General features: G+C 44.4%; 1 protein-coding gene across 1 annotated transcript in view; it reads left to right on the top strand.

Moving 5' to 3' along the window:
• Positions 1–23,015, top strand: part of LOC140482418 (contactin-associated protein-like 5) — a 1,108,772-nt gene that overhangs the window by 431,269 nt on the left and 654,488 nt on the right. The window lies entirely within an intron of this gene.

The following is a 23,015-nucleotide window of genomic DNA, read 5'->3' as shown; positions in this document are numbered from 1 at the left end:
TGTGCTTTTCCAGCACCACTCTAATCTTCCCTCAAATCTTCCCTGCTGTCCTGGCCAACATTTATCCCTGAATTAATGCTTCTAATACTGGTTGCCTGATCATTGCCGTACGTTTGCGTGATCAAAGAGTGGAGAGTTGTAGGAAGAATGTGGAGTTGAAGCCATAATTAGATTAGCCATGATATTACTGAATGACAAGGAAGGCTCAAGGGCCAAATGGCTGACTCCTGCTCCTATTTTTTACATTCTTATGCATCTTGATGGGGCTTCCCGTGTGCATATTGGCTGCTGGGATTGCGTCCATTACAGCAATGATGACATTTTAAAGGCATTTTTTCAGGTGTAACATGCTTTGGAGTGTTCTATCATCCTGACAAACACTGTGTAAATCCAAATATCTTGTAACAATGACTGATCTTTACCACTTCTAGCCCACCATTCACTTTATAGTGAAAGCCAATAGCCTTCACCTCCACGGAACACATATTTAGGGGTCACTGTTGTTATGATCAAGGAGACACTATGTCAGAACTGTCCATCACTATGCATCATGTAACAGGATTTAGTGTATATACCCAAATGTACTCTGTAGATAGAACAGAGCTGCAGTCCGACAGATTGGATATGTCTACACAGCCTCTAAGTTATCAATATTTAGGATGTTATGTTGAGGTTGTTCAGGACATTGGTGACAGGACATTGGAGTACAGAGACCAGTTTTGGTCACTTTATTAAAGGAAGGATATTATTAAGCTGGAGAGGGTTCAGAACAGATTTACCAGGATGTGCCAGGAATGGAGTGTTTGACTTATAAAGAGAGGCTGGATAGACTGGGAATTTTTTCACTGGAACAGTGGAGGTTGAAGAGTGACCTTCTCAAGGTTTATAAAATCAGGAAGGGTATAGCTATGGTGAATGGCAGATGTCTTTTCTCTAGGGTGGGAGATTTCAAGACTAGGAGGAATATTTTTGACATAAAGATGTAAAAGACATGAGAGGCAATATTTTTACACAGAGAGTGGATTGTGTGTGGAATGAATTTCCAGATTAAGTGGTGGATATGGGTACTGTTAGAAAATTTAAAAGACATTTAGATGAGTATGTGAAAAGGAAATGTTTAGAAGGATATGGGCCAAGCGCAGGCAGATGGGACTAGTTTAATTTGGAATTATGGTCGGCGTGGATGGATTGGACTGAAGGGTCTGCTTCCATGCTGTATGATTCCATAATTGCACAGATGTAGTCTTATCTTCAAATGAAGAACTCACTGTTCCTCTGCAAATTTTTGTTATATGATTGATACATTTGTGCTAAACAAAGCTCTGATTGTATATATGCCTGGGATTTGACCACATGACCAGCATTTGGTCCACCCTTCCCCCACGATAATGCTCCTGCCATTGGTCACCCAGAATGTCAAAGCTTACAGGCACACAATCTGAAAGGCGAACAGAATCTTACAAGGTTTGGGGCAGAGTCAGCTGAGAAATCCAAGAAGGACAATCTTGATGTCAGGGGCAACCTGAAACCTTACAAACTTTAACAAATTCTTGAATGAGCACTTGAATATCATAACATTCAAGAATATGGGACAAGGGCAGGAAATTGAGATTAATGTGCTTCAGTGATAGTTATGTCGGTGCAGACTCTATGGGCCAAGGGGCTTTTCCTGTGCTGTATGAGTCTATGACCTGCTCGATCTTTTATACACTTGCCGAGGGGTGAGGCGAGGTTCTCACTGGGCAGTGGTGAGTTACTAATTAAGAGGATTAATTGCTCTTGAAATGCACTTTGAATGCCGCAACTCACCACCTCTCCAAGGTCACAGACCAAGCGAGACATTGATAAACCTCGGTGTGGAAATCAGAGCAGGCTCCTGTTGCCCTCCGCTGGCCATTTGTTCTGAAGGATTTCCAAATTGGACTCTGGACACCAAGATTTCAAGGCATGCTCACTGGGTACTGGCCACATACAACCCATGTCCACAGACATTCACATCTGATTGGTTCCATCCTCTAAGAATGGCACATCTCTGATTAACTTACTGTAACTTTCCATACTTCAGTTCTGGTCTCAGTGCAATAGGAAGTTAAAAATCACACAACACCAGGTTATAGTCCAACAGGTTTATTTGGAAACACTAGCTTTCAGAGCACTGCTCCTTCATCAGGTGCATCTCTGGGCTCTGTACTCACTGATGTAGTACTGACACACACTGAGCCTACCTTGACACTCCCAGTGGTGCATTGCCACACCTTGTCTTTTTATACTTTGGACCCTTCAATCAGATATGCAAGGCTCATATTACTTTGGTCTTATCATTCCATTTAGCGCAGACACAAAACCAGGAAGCTTGTCATGGTTTTAAGTCGTCCTCAGTCAAGGCAAGGGAAATAATCTTTGCTCAGGGTGTCCTGACCCAGTAAGTCCAGGTCAGCCCCTGATATCAGAGCTGAAAGTTTGTTGCTGGAAAAGCGCAGCATCCAAGGAGCAGGAGAATCGATGTTTCGGGCATGAGCCCTTCTTCAGGAATGAGGAAAGTGTCCTGAAGAAGGCCTCATGCCCGAAATGTCGATTCTCCTGTTCCTTGAATGCTGCCTGCGCTTTTCCAGCAACACGTTTTCAGCTCTGATCTCCAGCATCTGCAGTCCTCACTTCCTCCTTTTCGCCCTTGATATCAGTCCAGGGGCTTGGACACAGTCAGCTGCTCAGGGTAGTCAGAGACAGATGCTGTGCACACAGAGGGTTAGGAGATGAATGTCAGGCAGACTACCATTCTTCCTGACTCTTTCTGTCCTGTTTAACTCTTGGAATGTAGGAGAGTGGTTATTAAGGGAGATGAAACTGTGAGATACACCTTTAATTTTCGATGCAGGTGGCGTGAGCATGTGACAGCACAGACAGCAAGCAGAGATAGTGGTCGAGATTCTATGATTCAGGGTATAGAGGGATATGGGCCCTGTGCAGGCAGATGGGATTAGATTAGAATGGTATCATGGGCAGTACAGACACGGTGGGCTGAAGGGCGTGTTCCTATGCTGTTCAGTTCTGTGTACGTTATATGTAACTCACAGTAACCAAAAGAAACCTTAGATTCAGACATTTTTATTTACTGATTTCCATTCTCAGGTCGGTAAAAACAATGGCTATAGATGCTGGAAACCAGAGTTTAGATTAGAGTGGTGCTGGGAAAGCACAGCAGCTCAGGCAGCATCCGAGGAGCAGGAAAATCTACGTTTCAGGCAAAAGCCCAAACAAATGTTACTCTCACCCGCAAATAATTTTGTAATAAATAAAAGCATAGTAATGGTAGCACAGTATAGTGGTAATATAACTGGATAGCAACTCAGAGATATAGGTTACTGTTTGTAGGTATATGGGTTCAAATCCATAGGATTTGCTTGAAATTTATCCAATTAATAAATCTACAATATGAAGCTCGTCTCAGGAACGGTGACTCTGGAACACTCATTGATTGCTACAAAATCTAATTTAACTCACAAATGTCTTTTTTGGAAGGAAATGTAGTGTCTTTACCTTGCTTTGTCTAAATGTGCTTTCAAACTCACAGCAATGTTGCTGACTGTCAATTGTCCTTGAAAGGTTAGATTCCCTTAGATTAGATTCCCAACATTGTGTGGAAACAGGCCCTTCGACCCAACCAGTCCACACCGACCCTCCAAAGAGTAATTCACCCAGACCCATTTCCCTCTGGGCAATTTAGCATGGCCAATTCACTTGACCTGCACATCTATGGACTGTGGGAGGAAACCGGAGCACCCGGAGGAAACACACGCAGACACGGGGAGAATGTGCAAACTCCACACAGACAGGCACCCGAGGCTGAGAATCGAACCTGGGATCCTGGTGCTGTGAGGCTGCAGCACTAACCACTGGTTATGCTGAGGTTGTACAGGACATTGGTTAGGCCACTTTTGGAATACTGCGTTCAATTCTAATCCCCCTCTATCGGAAGGATTTTGCGAAACTTTAATGGAATTCAGAAAATACTTCGAAGGGTGATGCTGCCAGGGTTGGAGGATTTGAGCTATAGGGAGAGGCTGAATAGGCTGGGGCTGTTTTCCTTGGAGCGTTGAAGACTGAGGGGTGACCTTATAGAAGTTTATAAAACAGTAAGTGGCATGGATAGGGTGAATAGCTAAGATAATTTCCCCAGGGTGATGGAGTCCAAAACTAGAAGGCATAGGTTCAAGGTGATATGAGGTAAAAAACAATGACTGCAGATGCTGGAAACCAGATTCTGGATTAGTGGTGCTGGAAGAGCACAGTAGTTCAGGCAGCATCCAAAGTAGCTTCGAAATCGACGTTTCGGGCAAAAGCCCTTCATCAGGAATAAAGGCAGTGAGCCTGAAGCGTGGAGAGATAAGCTAGAGGAGGGTGGGAGTGGGGAGAAAGTAGCAGAGTACAATGGGTGAGTGGGGGAGGAGATGAAGGTGATAGGTCAAGGAGGAGAGGGTGGAGTGGACAGGTGGAAAAGGAGATTTCCAGCTCAGCACTGTCCCCATGACTTGTCCAGATTTGTCCTATCTGCCTATCTCCTCTTCCACCTATCCACTCCACCACTAATCCAGAACAAGGTGAGATGAGAATGTTTTGAAAGGGACCAAAGGGACAACGTTTTCATGCAGAGAGTGGTGTGTGTATGGTATGAGTTGCCAGAGGAGCTGGTGGAGGCTGGTACAATTACATTTAAAAGGCATCTCGATGGATATATGCATATGAAGGGTTTAGGGAGATGTGGGCCAAATAGGACTAGATTAATTTAGGACATCTGGCCGGCATGGACAAGTTAGATAGAAGATCTGTTTCCATGTTGTACAGCTCTATGACTCACTGACTCTAAACACACTCAATCCAAAATGTGGTCAGAAAATGATAACATTGCCATTCAGATCCACATGCCATGTAAAGAAAGAAAATAATATAAAGTACAATTTTTTGAATACTCATTTTGCATCTTTAGTTTTTAACAGTATCATGGGAAATAATTGTCTTTTCACGGAGAAACAAAACCTGTCCTAGAGGGTTGAAATGCCAATACCTTGGCATAAAACCTTGTACAGTAAAAATTACAAAGCAAGTTGACCCAGGACTGTGTTTGTGGTGCTAAGCTCAGAAATAGTGCAGCAGCTCTGATTTGTCAACCTGTCACCTCCGACTTGTGCAGCTTTAACCTAAGAGTGCTGCTCCAGTTAATTTCCCACCTTGTATCTTATCGCCTTGCATTAATTTCCATTATACCCTGACAAAAGCTGAGTGAATGTTAAAGGACAACAGAAACTGTGACAAGAGACCATCATCTCACTGCACCTGACGTCAGCTGCAACTGAAAGGTAGTGCAGTTCAAATAAATATTTATTGATCATCTGCCCGTCATCTTTGGTTAGATATTGTGGTTATTAATATCCTGTTGCAGCACATAAAATAAAAACTGCATGGCTGTTAAAATAAAAGTATATGATTCCAGTTGGCAGAATTCTGGACAGTTCAGATTCAAAGGTGAGAACTGGCTTCATGGACCACAAGTTTTTCATTTGCTATGATCCTCAGTCACTGAACACATTCCAAAGAGACTGTCAATATTCTTTTAATAAAGTAACATAAAAGCATATTACACCAAAGAGAAAAGCACGAACTATGCTAAAATATACAAGGACTGTTTAAAATGGCCTTATTATAGTCATAGAACTGTACAGCATGGAAACCGATCCGACAACTGTACCATTCAAGATCGGAGACGGTTACAGAGAGTGGTGAACTCGGCCCGGACAATCACAAAGGCCAACCTCCCATCTATAGAATCCATCCCGCTGTCAAGGAAAGGCTCCCAGCATTCTCAAAGATCCATCCCACCCTGGTAATGTTTTTCTGCAACTGGGGAGAAGGTACAAAAGCCTGAATACACGCACCAGCCGGTTCCAAAACAGTTTCTACCCTACTGTTGTTCGAATACTGAATGGGCTCACAAAGTCTGAACATTCGCCTGTACCTGTGTTTTTGTTTTTGCTGCTGTTTACCTATCATTTACTTAACTATACTACTTAACTCATTGATCCGACTGCATTGCTCGCAAGGCAAAGCTTTTCACTGTGCCTCGGTCCACATGGCAATAAATTCAATTTAATGCAATGCAATTCAATTCAATTAAATTCAATTCAATTCAGATCCTTTGGTCTAATTCTTAGATATCCTAAAATAATCCAATCTCATTTGCCAGCATTTGGCCCATATCCCTCTCAACCCTTCCTCTTCATATACCCATCCATGTGCCCTTCAAATGTTGTAATTGGACCAGCCTCCACCACTTCATCTGACAGCTCACTCCATACACACATCACTCTCCACATGAAAACGCCACCCCTTAGATCCCTTTTAAATCTTTCCTCTCTCACCTTAAACCTGTGCCCTCTAGTTTTGGACTTGCTGCCCTGCGGAAAAGACCGTGACTATTCAGCGTAACCATACCCCTCATGATTTTATAAATCTCCACAGGGTCACCCCTCAGCCTCGGATACTCTGGGGAAGATGGCCCCAGCCTACTCAGCCTCTCCCTCTAGCTCAAACCCTCCAACACTGGCAATATCCTTGTAAACCTTTTCTGATCCCTTTCACAACATACTTCCTATAGCAAGGAGACCAGAATTGAACACAGCATTCCAAAGTTGCTGAGCCAATGTCCTGTACAGCCACAACATGACATCCCAACTCCAATACTCAATGCACTGACCAATGAAGGCAAGCATACCAAATACCTTCTTCGCTATCCTATCTACTTGCAACTCCACTTTCAAAGAACTATGAAACTGCCATCTCAGGTTTCTTTTTTTCATCAGCAGTCCCTAGGACCTTACCATTAAGTGTACAATTTGTGCCCTGATTTGGTTTTCCAAAGTGCAGCACCTCACATGCATCCAAATTAAGCTCCATCTGCCACTCCTCAACTCATTGGTCTATTTGATCAAGACTCTGTTATAATTTGAGGTCACCTTCTTTGCTGTCCACTACACCTCCAATTTTGGTGTCATCAGTAAACATACTAACTATACCTCCTATGTTCCTATCCAAATTATTTATATAAATGACAAAAAGCGGTGGACCCAGCACCAATCCTTGTAGCACACTATTGGTCAGAGGCCTCCAGTCTGAAAAGCATCCTTCTACCAAAATCCTCTTTCTTCTACCTCCAAGCCAGTTCTGCATCCAAATGGATAGTTGTCCCTGTATTCCATGTGATCTAACCTTGCTAACCAATCTCCTATGAGGAACCTTGTTCCATGCCGTATTGAAGTCCATATACATCACATCCACCACTCTGCCCTCATCAATCCTCTTTGATACTTCTTCAAAAAGCTCAATCAAGTTCGTGAGACATGATATCCTATGCTCAAAATCATGTTGACTACTTCTCATTTGTCCTTGCCTTTCCAAATACATGTAAATCCTGTCCCTCACATTCCCTCCAACAACTTGCCCATCATTGATGTCAGGCTCACCAGTCTATAGTTATCTGGCTTTTCTTTACCATCCTTCTTAAGAAGCTTCTTAAATTAGAAATCAAGATTCAACCTTTTTTGCCTTTAACAACAACCTTACAGACACTGAAATCTCAGTGAAAAATCATTAATGTTCCTTGTTCAGTTACTGAGTCTGTAAGTGGTTTCTTCTCAGTGAATTTTGGCACTCATTGCATGCTACTTCTTTAGTTAATGTCTCTTTCTGAGACCCTAAAAATAGCTGCTAACTCAGTTCACTTATTTCTAAACATGCATTCCTTAAATCCAAATTTCACGGCCTCATATTTCCAAATCTTTCCTCTTACTGACACTAAGAGTCGATAAAGTGTGGTGCTGGAAAAAGCACAGCAGGTCAGCCAGCATCTGAGGAGCAAAAGGCCCTTGTTCAGGACTGGAGTGGGGGGGGGGGGGGTGGGATCTGAGAAATAAATACGGGAAATGGGTTGTGGGGCTCGGGGAAATAAATATGGGAAAGGGGGTGTGGGGCTAGGGGACATGTAGTTGGGATTGCGATAGGTAGGCAGGTAGGAGGTGATTGTGTTAGGTTGGAGGGAAGTGTGGATAGGTGGAAAAGAAGATGGACAGGTAGGTATCTCCTTCTTACTGACGTTAAGCCATTCTGAATATTTTATTACCTGGTGTGGTGGCAAACTCTATGTTTGCGTTTAACACAGATTGGTAGAAGAGAAGGCAAAATCAAGAACTGTCTTCTAACTTAGACTTCAAAGTAATGCTATTTATTAAATGTTACAGAAAATAGTGTTCTTTATGGTAATGTTTGATATGTCAGGCATTGACCAATACTAACATTAGGCAAGGAGTAATTTTCTTTGCGTGTTAATTCTCATTTGCTCATTATAGTGATTGTAACAAGGTCAGCAAGATGGACCCATTAGAATCTGAGTTCCCTGATTGGGGTTGTTAATCTAATCCAGTCAGGGAGCTTTGGCTGACAGATAAGAACGGGAGTGTCAGAGGTTCTGCTAATTCTGAGGGTTTGCTTTGAGACAGCCAACCAGTGTCAAGTGTTACTCACGTATAAGTAAAAGGTGACTGAGTGACAGGATACCAGCCTCTCTGGGGTTATTTCACTCATGTTTACTGTGTTTTAAGTGTTCAAAATGCTCTGTAGAATGTTCTGAATTAAATGGAACTTCTGCTGTGCAGTGCTTCTTGAACTCTGCATCCCTTGCTATTTGCACTGCTTATTCTAGAGTTAGATCTGGTTTGATTGAAGAAGTTCAATCACTGATCTATCTGAAAATTCAACAAAAATGCCATCTCAAATGAAATTTTAATGTAAATGGATCTTGATCAGGTGGGCCAGTGGGCTGAGGAGTGGCAGATGGAGTTTACTTTAGATAAATGTGAGGTGCTGCATTTTGGGAAAGCAAATTTTAGCAGGACTTATACACATAATGGTAAGGTCCTAGGGAGTGTTGCTGAATAAAGAGACCTTGGAGTGCAGGTTCATAGCTCGTTGAAAATAGAGTCTCAGGGAGATAGGATAGTGAAGAAGGTGTTTCCATTATTGGTCAGAGCATTGAGTATACGAGTTAGGAGCAGGTAGAAGGGCTTATGCCCGAAACATCGATTCTCCTGCTCCTTGGATGCTGCCTGACCAGCTGCGCTTTTCCAGCAACACATTTTTCAGCTCTGATCTCCAGCTTCTGCAGTCCTCACTTTCTCCTAAGAGTGAGGATGTCATGTTGCGGTTGTACAGGACATTGGTTAGGCCACTTTTGGAATATTGCATGCAATTCTGGTCTCCTTCCTATTGGAAAGATGTTGTAAAACTTGAAAGGGTTCAGAAAAGACTTACAAGGATGTTGCCAGGGTTGGAGGATTTGAGCTGTAGAGAGAGGCTGAATAGGCTGGAGCTGTTTTCACTGGAGTGTTGGAGGCTGAGGTGTGACCTTATCGAGGTTTACAAAATTATGAGGGGCATGGATAGGGTAAATAGACAAAGTCTTTTCCCTGGGATCGGGGAGTTCAGAACTAGAGAGAATAGGTTTAGGGTGAGAGGGGAAAGATATAAAAGAGACCTAAGGGGCAACTTTTTCATGCAGAAGGTGGTGTGAGTATGGAATGAGCTATCAGAGGAAATGGTGGAGGCTGGTACATTTGCAACATTCTGGATGGATATATAAATAGGAAGGGTTTGGAGGGATGTGCGGTGTGTGCTGGCAGGTGGGACTAGATTGGGTTGGGATATCTGGTCTGCATGGACAGGTTGGACCAAAGGGTCTGTTTCCATGCTGTACACCTCTATTACTCTCTGACTCTATTTTGGTAACTGCATGGTTTTGATAGTGCACACAGGTAACTAATGAAACTACTGAAAGACTGTCTTGGGAGTTAAAGCTTGCAGTTGAAGCATGATCCCACCAGTGTCCTATTTGTTCTTGATGTGGAATATTGATAAAAGGTAGTTTTGGGGTTGCCAACGCTAATTTGTTTCTTATAGTTCTGGTTTAGTTCCTGCGTAGTAGAGGAGTGAACTAATCCAATCAATATTTGACATGCTGTGCTATTCCCCATTCTAACAAATGTGTCTGATAGCTTAAATTCTTGTGGTAGACAAACTGGTACTGATGAGTTTTGTTGTGTTGTTTTATTGTTGATAGACAGTTGAATTTTGTGATTAATTTCTTGACTTGGAAGACTACTTGTGAGGATTATTCTCCTTTTATGATGCTCATTTTGTTAATTTGAGGTACACTTAGTTGATAAAGGTTGTTGCTCGGTCTTTGTTTGTGTAAAGATTGTTGTAATACTGAAACTGAAAAGAGTTCAATTTTTAGCTGTTTTAAATGCTGTTTTCAACGCGAACTTCAGTTTTTGGAAGATGTGGCATCTTTCAAGATAAGTTAAAATATTCCTCTTCCAAGGTGATGGAAGGGCTTCCAAAAGGGCATGTAGGTAGAAACTTTCTCAAAATGGCTTCACTCAACAAGGATTTGTGACTATATCAAAGATGGCGGTCACAATATTATTCTTGCTATTGCATTTATGTGTCCAAAGTAATTTGTGCCGAATTCAACACCATATGATCAGATTTGTGTTCTTTTTCTTCACATAATTTCTCACATTTTAATGAATAAAATCAATGAAATGTTTTTATTTGCTGGATAAATTTTGAACTTGTTGTTTAAACTATCAAAGGAATGCACAAACCTTACCGTTAGCACCTTGATAGTTCAAAATGCTGTAATAGTGATTATTCCTGCTTTATTTTCCTCTACTTTTATTCAATTTTCTTTTTCGTTTGCATCTGAAAACAATCTTAACTTGCTGATCTTAACTTTGGCATTGAGAAAATAGGCACAATATTTATTAATTCACTGTTAGGAGACTTAAATGTGCTCTTCAACCTTGTGTTCAGATAAAAAGGAAACATTTTGTCCTTGCCTTCAAATCAGATCTGGCTAATTGCAAATATCTGGAAGAGTTCTCTGATGAGAACTAATTCTTTTCCTGCACAAAAGTTATTTGGTTCTATGACTTTTCTGGTTGCTCACTTGTCTGGAGCTTGACCAATGATCTTTTGACAAGATGATTTTTTAAAAATTCTTCTTTCCAGAAGGCCATTGATAAAATGTTGCACAGGAGGCTACTAAATAAGGGAAGAGTCCTTGGTGTTAGGGGCAAGGTACTGGCATGGATAGTGGATTAGCTGACTGGCAGAAGCCAGAGAGTGGGGATAAAGTTGTTGTAAAAACTGCACAGAGACTGGTATCCTGTCACCAAAGTCACCATTTATTTATATGTGCACTGTACATGGACTGTGACCAGTCAGCTCAAAGCCAATTGCTATACTGAGGAGATCTTCTGTTTATATCTGTCTGCCAGGGCTCCCTGATTGGTCCAGGTTCTCAATCACCATCACAGATCTCATAGTCAATGAGATCTACCTGGTTCCAGTCACTAAAGGTGACCTTTTTGGGATTGCAACCATTGACTAGAGGAGTTCCACAGGAGTCAGTTTTGGGGCATCAGTTATTCATGTTATACATTAACAATCTGGTTGAAAGAACTGAGGACATTGTTGCTAGGTTAACAGATGACATACAGGTAGATGGAGGGACAGGTGGTGTTGAGGAAATGGGAGGCTGCAAACAGACATGGAGGGACTAGGAAAGCAGGCCAAGAAGTGGCAGATGGCATACAACGTGAGCATGTGTAGGTTATACACTGTGGTAGGAAGAGTATAGTGCTGGAAAAGCACGGTAGGTCAGGCAGCATCCAATATGCAGGAGAATCCTGCTCCTCGGATGCTGCCTGACCTGCTGTGCTTTTCCAGCACCTCACTCTTGACTCTGATCTCCAGCATCTACAGTCCTCACTTTCTCTGAGTAGAGGTGTAGCCTATTTTCTCACTGGGGAAAGGCTTCAGAAATCTGAAGCACAAAGAACTTAGGAGACCTCATTTAAGGTTCCCCTAAGGCTAACGTGCGAGTTCAGTTGACAGTTAGGAAGGCAAATGCAAGGATGGCATTCATTTTGAGAGGGCTTGAATAAAAAAGCAGAGATGTACTGTTGAGGCTGTATAAGGCACTGGTCAGACTGGATTTGGAATATTGTGAGCAGTTTTGGGCTCCATATCTAAGTAAAGATGCACCGGTATTGGAGAAGGCTGAGGGAAGCTTTACAAGCATGTTCCCAGGGATGAAGGGTCTGTTATAGGAACATGGAAGAAAGTAGCAGGAGGAGGCCATTTGGCCCTTCAAGCCTGCTCTGCCATTTATCTTGATCATGGCTAATTAGAATAGATTCTCTACATTGTGGAAACAGGCTTTTCGGCCCTTCAAGTCCACACCGCCCCTCTGAAAAGAAACCCACCCGCACCCATTCCCCTACCCTATATTTACCCCTGACTATCACACCTAACACCACAGGCAATTTAGCACGGCCAATTCACCTGACCTGCACATCTTTGGATTGTGGGAGGAAACCGGAGCACCCGGAGGAAACCCACGCAGACACAGGTAGAATGTGCAAACTCCATACTGACAGGCGGGAATCAAATCCAGGACTCTGGTGCTGTGAGGCAGCAGTGCTAACCACTGAGCCACTGTGCCGCCCGACATCCAACTCCATAGCCTAAGCCCGCTTTCTCCCACAACCTTTGTTCCCATTCATCCCCAGTGCTATATCTAACTGCTTCTTGTCATATGAGGAGTTGTTGATGACTCTGGATCTGTACTTGATGGAGTTTATGAGGATGAGGGGGAATCTGATTGAAATGTGCAGAGTACAGACAGCCCCGGTTAGTGTAATGTGGAGAAGATGTTTACACTGGTAGGAGAGACTAGGACCGAAGAGCACAGCCTCCGAGTGAAGGGATGGCCCTTTAGAACTGAGATGAGGAGGAATTTCTTCAGCCAGAGGGTGGTAATAAGTGGAACTCATTGCCGCAGAAGACTGTGTAGGGCAAGTCATTAAGTGTACTTAAGACAGAGGTAGATAGGTTCTTGATTAACGAGGGGATCAAAGCTTACAGGGAGAAGGCAGGAGAATGGGATTAAGAGACAGATCAGCCACGATCCAATGGTGGAGCGGACTCGATGGACCAAATAGCCAAAATCTGCTCGTCTATCTTTTGGTGTTATGGCTTTAATGGTCTTCTCTTCTCAGATGATCTCAGGTCTGACTCTTAATCTTCATAGCTACCACAATTTTCAGGTCAATTAATCACATAGCTATTCTCATGTAGCTTTGTACCACCCTATGAGTTTACGTTTAATACAATGTGGTTGAGAAAAGGACACAGTAAAGAACTGTATCCAAGTTTAGTCTTCAAAGTAGCACTTTTAACTATAAGTTAGTACTGAGTACACCTCTAAAGGGCAATACATACATATATACACACACCAGGCTGTGAATTAGAATTGCATAAGGTAAGGACTAATCTATCTTGTTTGTGTGTATTCCTTTCCATGTGCTCACATCAGCCGTTCAGTCCAGAGTGTTTAACTGAGTCCACACAGTGCTATTTATACTCAGGAAAGTGCATAGAGATGTACAGCGTGGAAACAGACCCTTCGGTCCAACTTGTCCATGCCGACCAGATATCCCAACCCAATCCCACCTGCCAGCACCCGCCCATATCCCTCCAAACCCTTCCTATTCATATACCTATCTAAATGCCTTTTAAATGTCGCAATTGTACCAGCCTCCACCACTTCCTCTGGCAGCTCATTCCATACACGTACCACCCTCTGTGTGAAAACGTTGCCCCTTAGGTCTCTTTTATATCTTTCCCCTCTCACCCTAAACCTATGCCCTCTAGTTTGAGACTCCCCAACTCCAGGGAAAAGACTTTGCATATTTACCCTATCCACGCCCCTCATAATTTTGTAAACCTCTATAAGGTCACCCCTCAGCCTCCGACGCTCCAGGGAAAGCAGCCCCAGCCTGTTCAGCCTCTCCCTGTAGCTGAAATCCTCCGACCCTGGCAACATCCTTGTAAATCTTTTCTGAACCCTTTCAAGTTTCACAACATCTTTCCGATAGGAAGGAGACCAGAATTGCATGCTATATTCCACACTTCTGTGGCATTACTATTATTCTAGTGCCTTGAAGCCATTGCATAATATGGGACTTTTCTTTTCTGCCCCGAGTATTGAGGTCATTGCTAAGCTGCACTGCTAATGTTATAGACATTTTCTCTCTGAATGACCCACTTCTCTTTCTCTTGTCCTTTTAGGTGGTTCCAACTTTTTAAAGTACATTGTTTCTGTCTCTGTCGCCCTGTGTTGTAGGTCACATTGTTAGATAACAGCCCAATTCTCTTGACAAAAAAGTGCTGGAGAAATTGAGGAGATCTGGCAAGGTCTGTTGAGAGAAAAAAACTGGATTACTTTGTCTTTGTCTTTGTCTTTGTCTTTAGGGAGCTGGAAAAGTGAGGGATTTGTGTTACAAACAAGCCAAAAATGCAGTGCGAATGGTAACAGCAGAGCGCTATAGATAAAGAGGAGCTGCTGGAATCATAGACTCCCTACAATGCAGAAACACAGCATTGAGACTATCAAGTCCACACTGATCCTCTGAAGAGTATCACACCCAGAGCCAGCACCCTTCTCTATCCCTGTACCCTGCATTTCCTATGGCTAATCCATCTAGTTTGCACATCCCTAATCACTAAAACACTTTAGCACTGCCAATCCATTGTGGCTAATCCATGGGACAAGTGCAGGAAATTAGGATTTAGTGGTAGTTCTAGTGCAGACTCAGCATATGAATCTACAAACCTGCACATCTTTGGACTGTGGGAGGCACCTGAAACACCCAGGGGAAACCCACGCAGGAACAGGGAGAACATGCAAACTCCACAGAGACAGTCGCTGGGATCGAACCTGGGTCCCTGGCGCTGTGAGACAGAAGTGCTGCCACCATGTTATTTGCATAAAGTAGGTCAGCTTTTCTGAGAGCAGCAAGACTCGAGGGGAGAAGGTGAAATCGCCTGGGCTTGGTGCTCAAGTATCTGGAGTGGGATTTGAACTTTCACCCTTCTGACTCAAGAGGCAGAAGTGCCATTGACTGTGCCACAGTTGCTAGCTTTGTGTTCACACAGGAATGCAAACAGGTCACATCCCTAATAGAATATAAAAACCAGCAGTGACCCAAAAGGAAACATTGCCCGTGGTCACGGTTTGAATTTATTCACAACTCCTGTGAAAACAGGGCTTTGGCCCTTGAATACAAATTTACTGATTACTTGTAGATGTGGGACCTGACTCCGCAAAATCCTCTGTCATTTTCTCTGACTTAGGATGTGCATGCACAGGTTTTACTTATGAGAAAATGTTAAGCACTTGTGCAGATCCGTGGCCTCGCTTATAAATATTTGTTTATAACAGCTCAAAAGCCATAAGATTTGGCATAAAGTGTTGTTTGTGTGTTTTGTACAAGCACTTCATGATATTCATCAGCTAGGCTATAAATTCTGAACTCAAGTGCTTTCCATCTGCTGCCCTCTCCTCCCTTTGTGTTATTTTTCTTCAAACAGCTTTACCAATTTTTCATCGCATGTTGCTCCTTCAGTCAACGTGAGTTTCATTAATTAAACCTCTGCCTGTGGAGTGATTGACTTACGGTTTAGCAGGAGAAAAGTACACATGCAGTCACCTCATCAGTGGCTGAGTTCCCATCCCTGTGTTGCAAAGCTCTGGGTTTCAGACTTAACTCTGAAAAATTGTGCACAAGATCCAGACTGATACTATGGTGCAGTCCTGTGGGAATGCTGCATGGTTGGAGGTGCTGTTTTCTCAAGAACATGTTAAAATCTTGCTCCATGGGCAAGTTTTCTTTTTAAAAATAAAACTTTGCTTAAATCTTTTTCTAGCTTGGCTGTTGGCTCTTGTCACCTCAAAGTAATTTGAAAAGGAGTCCTTTGATAGCTATCAGACTTCCTATTAACATATTCAAAGGCTTTATGAATTCATCAGCTGTCACTTAAAAAGTGCAAAACACATAATTTTAATGACATGATAATTAATATGGGAGATAATTAAGATTATTGAACTAAGTGCCCTTGTTTCTTAAACTTGTGAGCAATATAATTTTCTCCAAACTGATGCATTGATTAATTCTGTTAAAGGTGGATTCTTAGCAGAACACGTAAGTAGGTTAGGCTTTGTGATGCAAGTATAATTCTGCAGCAGAGATACTCATGGCTTCCTCACTAAAGTCACCACAATTGCAGAGGGCTGTTCCCTCCTTAAAGAGAGAGCTAACTGGTGTTCCGTTTAACCTGAATGTCACCACACCTCAGGTGAGGGGCAAAGGGCAACGTTGAGAAGGCAGGACCTTCATGGTGACCTCAGTCAGTACAGAAACTGAGTGCATCCTGTTGGCATCACACTGCATTGCAGGCCTCCATACAAGCCAACTGAGCTAACGGACCCCCAGTACTTTTTGTTAAACACAGAGCAAGAACTGGGAAATGTCTGGTTCAGGGAGACATGCAATTTTCCGCATCTGGCAGCAAGAGTGATTTGAAATTCTGGAATGAATAAATATCATATATTTCCTACATGAATGTTTACATAGCAAAAGAAGAATACGAGAAATAGGAGCAGGAGGAGGCTCTCTCACTATTGGACCTGCTCTGTCATTCAATATGATCATGGCTGATCTTATTGTGGAGTCAACTCCACTTACCTGCCCACTCACCTTTATTTACTGTTCAAAAATCTATCTATCTTTGTCTTAAAGACATTCAAAGAGGTAGATTCAGCTGCTTCACTGGACAGGGAATTCCACAAATTCACAACCCTTTGGGTGAATAAGTTCCTCCTCAACTCAGTCCTAAACCTGCTCCCCCTTATCTTGAGACTATGCCCCCTAAGTTCTAGTTTCATTCACTAGTGAAGACAAGCTCCCTGCTTCTATCTCATCTATTTCCTTTATAATTTCCTGTGTTTCTACAAGATTCCCCCTCATTCTTCTATATTCCAATGAGGACAGTCCCAGTCGACTCAATCTCTCTCAACTCTGGTTTGATTGTTTTGATCATTAATAATGACATTTTCCTCCTATATGGACTGGATATTTTTGTAGTCAAACTGCTCAGCGACGTTATTACACACTTCTGGAGCAGGTGAGATTTGAACCCAGGTCCCTGACTTAAAGGTAGGGATACTACCATAGCACCACAAGAGCCTTCTTTGTATGGGCTATGCCTGTGTGGAAAATATTCCATTAAAAATAATAAAGGATGGAAATTCTTTTGGTTTTAGTCACTTCATTGAGTTCACCTTGGCGACTAAAATAATTATTCTGGATTAGTGGTGCTGGAAGAGCACAGCAGTTCAGGCAGCATCCAAGTAACTTCGAAATCGACGTTTCGGTCAAAAGCCCTTCATCAGGAATAAAGGCAGTGAGCCTGAAGCGTGGAGAGATAAGCTAGAGGAGGGTGGGGGTGGGGAGAAAGTAGCATAGAGTACAATGAGTGAGTGGGGGAGGGGATGAAGGTGATAGGTCAAGGAGGAGAGGGTGGAGTGGATAGGTGGAAAAGGAGATAGGCAGGTAGGACAAGTCCGGACAAGTCATGGGGACAGTTACTGAGCTGGAAGTTTAGAACAAGGGTGAGGTGGGGGAAGGGGAAATGAGGAAACTGTTGATGTCCACCTTGATGCCCTGGGGTTGAAGTTTTCCAAGGCAGAAGATGAGGCGTTCTTCCTCCAGGCGTCTGGTGGTGAAGGAGCGGCGGTGAAGGAGGCCTATGACCTCCATGTTCTCGGCAGAGTGGGAGGGGGAGTTGAAATGTTGGGCCACGGAGCAGTGTGGTTGATTGGTGCGGGTGTCTCGGAGATGTTCCCTAAAGCGCTCTGCTAGGAGGCGCCCAGTCTCCCCAATGTAGAGGAGACCACATCGGGAGCAACGGATACAATAAATGATATTAGTGGGTGTGCAAGTAAAACTTTGATGGATGTGGAAGGCTTCTTTAGGGCCTTGGATACAGGTGAGGGAGGAGGTGTGGGCGCAGGTTTTACAGTTCCTGCGGTAGCAGGGGAAAGTGCCAGGATGGGAGGTTGGGTTGTAGGGGGGCATGGACCTGACCAGGTAGTCGTGGAGGGAACAGACTTTGCGGAAGGCGGAAAGGGGTGGGGAGGGAAATATATCCCTGGTAGTGGGGTCTGTTTGGAGGTGGCAGAAATGTCGGCGGATGATTTGGCTTATGCGAAGGTTGGTAGGATGGAAGGTGGGCACCAGGGGCGTTCTGTCCTTGTTACAGTTGGAGGGGTGGGGTCTGAGGGCGGAGGTGCGGGATGTAGAAGAGATGCGTTGGAGGGCATCTTTAACCACGTGGGAAGGGAAATTGCGGTCTCTAAAGAAGGAGGCCATCTGGTGTGTTCTGTGGTAGAACTGGTCCTCCTGGGAGCAGATCCAGTGGAGGCGGAGGAATTGGGAATATGGGATGGCATTTTTGCAAGAGGTAGGGTGGGAAGAGGTGTAATCCAGGTAGCTGTGGGAGTCGGTGGGTTTGTAAAAAATGTCAGTGTCAAGTCGGTCGTCATTAATGGAGATGGAGAGGTCCAGGAAGGGGAGGGAGGTGTCAGAGATGGTCCAGGTAAATTTAAGGTCAGGGTAGAATGTATTGGTGAAGTTGATGAATTGCTCAACCTCCTCGTGGGAGCACGAGGTGGCGCCAATGCAGTCATCAATGTAGCAGAGGAAGAGGTGGGGAGTGGTGCCGGTGTAATTACGGAAGATCAACTGCTCTACGTAGCCAACAAAGAGACAGGCATAGCTGGGGCCCATATGTGTGCCCATGGCTACCCCTTTGGTCTGGAGGAAGTAGGAGGATTCAAAGGAGAAATTATTAAGGGTGAGGACCAGTTCGGCCAAACGAATGAGAGTGTCGGTGGAAGGGTACTGTTGGGGACGTCTGGAGAGGAAAAAATGGAGGGCTTGGAGGCCCTGGTCATGGCGGATGGAGGTGTAGAGGGATTGGATATCCATGGTGAAGATGAGGCGTTGGGGGCCAGGGAAACGGAAGTCTTGGAGGAGGTGGAGGGCGTGAGTGGTGTCTCAAACATATGTGGGGAGTTCCTCTACTGGGGGGATAGGACAGTGTCAAGGTAGGTAGAGATGAGTTCAGTGGGGCAGGAGCATGCTGAGACAATGGGTCGGCCAGGGTAGTCGGGCTTGTGGATCTTGGGAAGGAGGTAGAACCGGGCAGTGCGGGGTTCCCGGACTATGAGGTTGGAAGCTGTGGGTGGGAGATCTCCTGAGGTGATGAGGTTCTGTATGGTCTGGGAGATGATGGTTTGGTGATAGGGGGTGGGGTCATGGTCAAGGGGGCAGTAGGAAGAGGTGTCCTCGAGTTGACGTTTGGCTTCAGCGGTGTAGAGGTCAGTGCGCCAGACTACCACTGCGCCCCTTTTACCCGCTGGCTTGATGGTGAGGTTGGGATTGGAGCAGAGGGATTGGAGGGCGGCACGTTGTGAGGGTGAGAGGTTGAAGTGGGGGAGGGAGGTAGACAGGTTGAGGCGGTTAATGTCCTGGTGGCAGTTGGAAATGAAGAGGTCGAGGGCAGGTAATAGGCCAGCGCGGGGTGTCCAGGTGGATGCAGTGTGTTGGAGGTGGGTGAAGGGGTCCTCGGAAGGTGGGCGGGAGTCCTGATTGTGAAAGCTCGGAGGCGGAGACGACGGAAGAATTGTTCGACATCACGGTGTGTATTAAATTCATTGATGCGTGGACGGAGGGGGATGAAAGTGAGTCCTTTGCTGAGGACATATCATTTGTCCTCAGTGAAGGGGAGGTCTGGGGGGATGGTGAAAACTCGGCAGGGCTGGGAGCTGGGATCTGGTGTGGGTGTAGAGCTGGGAGTGGGCCGGAACCTGTAACTAGAGTGGGTGTGATGGTGGGGGGAATGGGGGTGGAGTCATGAGCAGGGGTAGTGTTCCCCTTGGGGTTCTGGGGGGTGAGGATAGTGACAGTGGGGTCTGTGGGGGGCATGTCAGCAGAATGCAGGTGAGTGGCGCTGGTGGGGGCGGAAGTGGTGGTGACCATGGCAGTAGGGGTGACGGAAGTCACTGAGCATGTGGCAGCAGCGATGATGTGAAGGGCAGAAGTGATGTCAGGTGTGATGCATGAGGAATTGTGAGGGGTGGAAGTGGTTGTGGGAGTGGCCATGATGGGGGCAAAGTCAGCATAGTTTCATCAAGGGGAGATCATACCTGACAAATTTGCAAGAATTCTTTGAGGAAGTAATGAGTAGAAGAGACCAAGGAGAGCCAATGAACGTCACCTACCTGGACTTCAAGAAGGGCTTTGCTACACAGGAGGCTACCGAGTAAGATAAGGGCCCATGATATTAGAGGCAAGTTGCTAGCATGGATAGAGGCCTGGCTGTCGGGCAGAAAGCAGAGAGTGGGGATAAAAAGGTCCTCAGAATGGCAGCTGGTGACAAGTGGTGTTCCGCAAGGCTAAATGTTGGGACCACAACTTTTCACTTTATACATGAACGATCACGATGGAGGAACTGAAGGCATTCTGGCTAGGTTTGCATTTGATACAAAGATAGGTAGAGGGACAGAGAGCATTGAGGAGGCAGAGAGGCTGCAGAAGGATTTGGACAGGTTAGGAAAGTGGGAAAAGACGTGGCAGATGGAGTACGATGTGGTAAAGTGTGAGGTCATGCACTTTGGTAGGAAGTATAGAGGCATGGACTATTTTCTAAACAGGGAGAAGATTCACAAGTCTGAAATGATAAGAAACTTGACAGCTCTGTTCCAGGATTCTCTCAAGGTAAACTTGCAGGTTGAGTCAGTAGTTAGAAAGGCAAGTGCAATGATCGCAATTATTTTGAGGGGATTTGAAAATAAAAGCAAGGATCTTCTTCTGGGACCCTATAAGGTTCTGGTCAGACCACATTTGGAGTGTTGTGGGCAGTTTTGCTCCCCATATCTGAGGAAGGATGTACTGGCCCTGGAGAGTGTTCAGAGGAGGCTCACAAGAATGGTTTCGGGAATGAAAAGCTTAACTTATGAGGAACATTTGAGGACTCTGGGTCTATACTCGATGGAGATTAGAAGGATGTGGGTGCATCTAATTGAAACTGACAGAATACCGAACAGCATGGACAGAGTAGATGTTGGGATGATGTTTTCATTGGTAGGAGAGACTCGGACCAAATAGCCTTAGAGTAAAGGGAAGACCTTTTAGCATGGAGATAAGGAGAAACTACTTCAGCCAGAGAGTGGTGAATCTATGGAATTCACTGCAACAGAAAGATGTGGAGGCCAGGTCATTGGGTGTATTTAAAACTGAGATAGATAGGTTCTTGATTGTCAAGGGGATCAAAGATTATCAGGAGAATGTGGGAGAATGGGGTTGAGAAACTTATCACAGCTGGTCAGGCAGCATCTGAGGAACAGGAGAATCAACATTTTGCACATAAGTGCACATAAGCCCCTTAATCATAGAACATAGAAAAGTACAGCGCAGTACAGGCCCTTTGGCCCTCGATGTTGTGCCGATCCAAGCCCACCTAATCTACACTAGCCCACTATCCTCCATATGCCTATCCAATGACCGTTTAAATGCCCAAAAAGAGGGAGAGTCCACCACTGCTGCTGGCAGGGCATTCCATGAACTCACGACTCGCTGAGTAAAGAATCTACCCCTAACATCTGTCCTATACCTACCACCCCTTAATTTAAAGCTATGCCCTCTCGTAATAGCTGACTCTGTACGTGGGAAAAGGTTCTCATGGTCAACCCTATCTAAACCCCTAATCATCTTGTACACCTCTATCAAGTCATCCCTAAACCTTCTTTTCTCCAATGAAAACAGCCCCAAGTGCCTCAGCCAGGAATGATGAAGGGCTTATGCCCAAAGCGTCGATTCTCCTGCTCTTCAGATGCTGCCTGACTGCCTCTGCTCTTCCAGCACCACACTCTCAACACTGATCTCCAGCATCTGCAGTCCTCACTTTCTCCTGAGAAACTTATCAGCTATGATTGAATGGAGCAGACTTTGTGGGCTGAATGACCTAATTTCGATTCCTATGTCTTGTAGTCATATGGCTTTATAGATTGGTTAACAAGATTAGATCCCACGGAATACAGGGAGAACTAACCATTTGTATACAAAATTGGCTAGAAGGTAGGAGACAGAGGGTGATGGTGAAGGGTTGCTTTTCAGACTGCAGGCCTGCAACCAAGGGTGTGCCTCAAGGATCAGAGCTAGGTCCGTTGCTTTTTGTTATGTATATAAATGATTTGAATATGAACTTAAGAGTTATTGTTAGTAGATTTGCAGATGACACCAAAATTGGTGATGGAGTGGACAGCAAAGAAAGTTACCTCAGAGTCCAATGGGACCATGAACTGGTGGCCAATGGGCTGAAGATTGGCAGATGGAATTTAATTTAGATAAATGTGAGGTGCTACATTTTGGAAAAGCAAATCAGGGCAGTACTTATACACTTAATGGTAAGGTCATCAGGAGTGTTGCCGAACAAAGGGAACTTGGAGTGCAGATTCATAGTTTCTTGAAAATGGATTCCCAGGTGGATAGGATAGCGAAGGCGGCATTTGGTATGCTTGTCTTTATTGGTCAGTGCATTGAGTATAGGAGTTGTGGCTGTACAGGACGTTACATAGGTCACTTTAGAATACTGCATTCAATTCTGGTCTCCCTGTTAGAGGAAGGATTTTGTGAAACTTGAAAGGATTCAGAAAAGATCTACAAATATGTTGCCAGGATTGGTGGGTTGAGCTATGGGGAGAGGCTGAATAGGCTGGGGCACGTCGGAGGCTGAGGGGTGACTTTATAGGGGTTTATGAAATCATGAGAGGCATAGATAGGGTAGATAGTCAAAACCAGAGGGCACAGGCGTAAGGTGAGAGTAGAAAGATTAAAGGGGCAATGTTTTCACGCAGAAGGTAGTGCGTGTATGGAATGAGCTGCCAGAGGAAATGGTAGAGGCAGGTACAATTGCAACATTTAAAAAGCATCTGCATG

The sequence above is a fragment of the Chiloscyllium punctatum genome, chromosome 10, assembly GCF_047496795.1.
Source record: "Chiloscyllium punctatum isolate Juve2018m chromosome 10, sChiPun1.3, whole genome shotgun sequence".
In the NCBI taxonomy this organism is placed as follows: domain Eukaryota; kingdom Metazoa; phylum Chordata; class Chondrichthyes; order Orectolobiformes; family Hemiscylliidae; genus Chiloscyllium; species Chiloscyllium punctatum.
This window is presented reverse-complemented; position numbering and strand designations above follow the sequence as displayed.